This window comes from Mus caroli, chromosome 14 (assembly GCF_900094665.2).
Source record: "Mus caroli chromosome 14, CAROLI_EIJ_v1.1, whole genome shotgun sequence".
In the NCBI taxonomy this organism is placed as follows: Eukaryota; Metazoa; Chordata; class Mammalia; order Rodentia; family Muridae; genus Mus; species Mus caroli.
The window spans coordinates 10,883,063-10,887,886 of NC_034583.1; positions in this window are offsets into that span (position 1 = coordinate 10,883,063).

A 4,824-nucleotide genomic window follows, 5' to 3' on the forward strand; every position below is an offset into this window, starting at 1 on the left:
AAAAAAAAAAAAAGATTACATCAGCAAATCAGGGCTTGCCTACAGGAAAAACCAACTGGGAAAGTTGAGGCAGTCAACTAGAGTTTTTGGGAGTTCTCTTCAAGGCTGAACTCCCAACAGGTGAGCTCCTGTCAGGGGATAAGTAACTAAGTCCTTTGATTTTGAAAAGATACCATGATTTATCTCTCAGCTATGCTTAAGGACACAGGATTTTACTTTACCAATTTATTCTCCTGTTCTCTAGGACATGATATTTTCATTCTTAGGCTATTTTGCAATCATTGTCACAGAGTTGGGGGTAGGAGGTGGAAAGGGAGGGTGGGCAGACCAACCCCAGACAAGAAACCTTGGAGGACACATTGATTTAAGCATGCTTGGGCCTGAAAGGAGGGGTTACCCCACAGAAGAGAAAGCCAATCAAAGGTCATTTTCGGTGAATATTTGTATCACACTTCATAGGAATCAATGGAAATCTTCTCCCATGTGAAACTTCACTTAATCCAAGGACTTTGGGTGATGAAGAGCACAATAAAATGAAGGATGTTGTCTCCTCTCAGGCTGCTAACAACCATTTCCTTTGCATTTTCTTGCATACAATGAGTTGCCCTGAGGAAGGCAGATGTGTGTAGAAAAGAAAAAAACTTCAAAACAGACTACTACAAAGTAGTCTGTTCTAGTGCTCTTGGATGGAGTGAGATAAGAACCACTCTCAGTCTGACTCCAAGTGATATAGATGCTGGATGCCTTCCTCACGCCAGATGCACGCAGTCCTGTGTGTTCTAGGGGCTTGTGACTCAGTGGCTATTCTGAGCTCAGAAAAGATGGCAGGTTTGTTTTTACAGGACTTTTGTAATAATAACACATCACAACATGGATGCCTGAATCCCCTGAGAGACATTTACTGGTAAGTGAGCTACTAATCAGACTTTCCAGGAAGTTCTGCTTTCCCTGCATGTTAACATCACTCACTAGTCACCGGGTACTTGAGAGTCCCAATGGCTCCCAGCCCCAGATCTTCAGTGTAATGTTAGGTTATGTGATTCTGCCCAGCCTTGTATGAACATTACTCTGTCCCAGGAATCTTGCTTCACCCTTCATTCTACCTCAATTTCTCCAAAGCACATGAGAGAACATGAGTTTTCTGATGACAGGGTAATGGAATCCACTGTGGTGATGCTCACTGCTTACCTTCCAAAACTGCTCACCCACCCCACTGCAAAAAACCCACATCCACCAAAAGAAAGGCTACCTCAACCCTCAATAGACTAGGTCCACTGCAAAGGTACTCATGTGGCTTAATATCAGTGGTGATTTCTCCTACTGGCATTTATGTGTTGTCCCAATGGCTTCTAGAGGGCTAACCCAAAGGTATTTTTGTCCTTTTGCTTGAGACCGTCTCACTGTATAGCACAAGCTGGCTAACCTTGAATTCACAGAAAACTGACATCCTTTCCCCCCAACTGCTGGTATTAAAGGCATATACCACCACACACTAAGGTATTTTGTCTTATAAGCACTTGGGAGTCAAATTTAGGAAAAGCTATGTTGTATGATAGAATGAGAATTTATAGCAGTGGGAGTTGAGCATCCTGAAAGGGGGAGCTGAGAAAATAGGAAGATGGAAGTATTTGTCTTCCAAGAGGAAACAACATGCTATACCACTCTCAACTTTAAATAATAAAATTATTGGCAAATGAATGGTGCAGGTGAATTTCTTTGGGAAAAGGGGGGATTAAATCATACTGATATGGAACTGGAGGGCCCCAAAGTGAAAGGAATCTAATAAGAGCACAAATGTCCCTTGATCCATAGGTTTCTGGAGCTGTACTGTTTAGTTTCAAAGAGAGTTGTTTTTAATATGTCTCTTTCTTCAAAGAGAGTTGTTTTTAATATGTCTCTTCCTTCTTTAACATGTGTGCAGACAATCATGATCATATTCCTCTACTCCTTCTGCCTACTCTCATGTCCTCTTCCTTTTGTTAATAACCTATGTAACAGGCCCCAGACCTCAGCACAACTGATGCTATGATGGGAGTCACATTCAGGCAGCAATACCTATCAAAACTAGAATGAAGACTTGATCTATCAAAGTCTATAGTTCTGGGAAAGCCCCTAAATGTACTAATCTTGCTTTTTGGCTTCTGTAGTTCCACTTATACCTATCTATTCTTGCTAACTGAATTATGTCACCCCAGGATGTGTGTAGTTTTGTGGGGAGGGGGGGTTGTTGTTGTTGTTGTTTTGTTGTTGTTTGTTTGTTTGTTTTTTAAAGCTCACCCTGAGGAAGGCTTGTGACTTCGCTGAGGTCCTGAACACCCAGTGTAGTCAATGGCTGCCTAATAAAGGCTTAAATCTGTGCCTGAGCAGTCTTTTCTGGTGGATACCTCACATTTCTGGAGATTCCAGCAAGATTCCTAGAGACCAGACCTCAAGATATTAGGGACCTCCAGAACCCCTTGGAGCAGGTAAGAGCACAATGGTCAAGCATCTCCTGGGAGGAGCACTCCAGAGATATTCCATGGCTCTAGGACTCCCTCTGATTAATTAATTTCTAAATAATACTTTATAGTATGTATTTTGGAGTCAAGCTGTGGATGTGAGTCTCTGCTTCCTCCCTCTCAGCATGTCCAAATGCTCTGCACACTGAGCTAAAAGGATGATGTGGAGTCCAGAGCAGGTAGGGTCCTACAGAATCTGGGTCTATCTGGGAGTTAGAGCCAGGGGAGAGGAAGGGGGAGAAGGCCTTCTCTGATCATCTTCAACGAAACAGCTCTCTGAGATGATCTTAGATTGTGCTTTATTCGGGGTGGGTTTGAATGAATACACTTTGGAGTGAACCAGGGGTACATATGGACCTTGAAGAGTAGAAAGGAGTTTTCAGGGTAAATGCTAATCATTGGCTAGAGTTTTAAAGTTCTGTGAATCCCTTGTTTGCATAGAGAGGCATTCCAGGAATCTCAGGTGCTTGCTGGACAGGTTCTTATCTGGACCTGAACCTGTAATCTCACCAAGTCTACATGACATTCTGCAGGTAGAGGGTATAGGGGTTTCAGGCTCCTCAGACAAGGTCAGAAAAGGGGAAGCCCTGCTGGTTAAGGAAATCTCTCATTTTATACAGAGCTCAGGATATCTGGACAATGGTAGAATTTGACCTTAATTAGCAGGGCCCAACAACACCTCAAAGGAATCTGACACCTCCAGCCCAACAGGGAACAAAATGAAAAGTCAGCTGGTCTGGTACTTCCAGAGGTAACTCTGGTTATGGTGCCTTCTGTGTAGGACACAAAGGAGAGGCAGGTGGTAACCACTGATCCAGTGTCCAGGATCCATGTGAGATGGCACTGGATTCCCCTGGTTTGTTCAGATGCATGAATGTGTGGTGGCCATCCCTAGTTGTATTTACTATGAGTGTGTTACAGGAAATATTTTTAAATGTAACTGGCATGTTCCTGCTCTTGTGCCTCCAACTCTCTGCCCCACCAGTCTGGCAGGCTATGTACTGGCGGGCAATGGCTGACCTGTTTTTAATCTCATGGAGACTCTGACTTGGAACTCCACAATCTCTCCACTCAGCTCACTAGGTTCCCACTGGCAGGTTGTTACCATGACAGCAATGTGCTTCAAATCCCCCACAGCCTTTATGGTGCACCTCAGGCAAACCCACACTTTGCTGCTGTACCTTTCTCTCTTGAACCCAGACTAGCCACCCAATGAAGGAAAACAGAACACAAACTTAGTTCAGAAATGATGGTAACACAATCACTTTGTGCAACAACAAAACTCTAATCTTTTAACTTTATTAAATCTAAATCATACAGTGGCAAATCCTGATGGATCCACAACTGAAATCATGAGACACTTGTAGCTACATCTTGTCCTATCACTAACCCCTCCAAGAAAGGACCTCTCTCCTGCTTCCTCTCTTCCTCCATCCAACCCAGAAGTACTGCTTACTGTCATGGTGAATTCCTTTATAGATTAGAGGATTGGTTCACAAGAACAGCACCAGACCCATCCATAACACTTCCCCATTTCTGTTCTAATAAAAAAAGAAAACCTTTCTCTAAAATATAAATAGAGCACAACTATTACCATTTTGTAGTTTATAAACTATAAGACAGACCTAACACCCAGCCCATCATTTGTGTCGCTAAGATAGAACATTGTCATCTATCCTAAATTTAAAAACTTATGATTCTACCTTGACTTATATCCTAGCTTTATATAGTGTGCCATCTGAAAACCATCCTCTCAAATCTATTCCCTCAAAGCAAATAGCCTGGGTTGGCTATGAGACTATAAGTAGTTTTTCAACCCTGTCAGAAGTTTAAGAACAACTATTATTAACTGAAAAGATATAGGAAGCCTAACACAGCTTCCAGGACTAAGACAAATTGTAGAGGCAGCTGCCTAGCTATACAGTACCAGTATAAGTCAGTAAGTTGGACCATCCATCTGGTTTCACCCTTCTGGCCCAGGATCATCAGACAGACCTAGACAGACCTAGAGAAACAGGAAATTAAGGACTAGCCTATACTGTCTCAGCAGAACTAAGCTATCCTAACCTGTACATTTTGTCCTTTTTCTGTAAACTACAGGTCTGGGTCAATTTTCTGCCCGATGGCAACCTAGCCACAAAATTACAGGCTCACCTGGACATGCAATGTTCTGTTGCTTCTTTGAATCCATGAATGGGAAGCTGTTAGGAGCAGACTTGTCTCAAAAAGTGAATAGATTAACATTAAATGTTACATATATTCTGTGGATCTCTGACATTGTTAAAAAACAATATATATATATATATATATATATATATATATATAT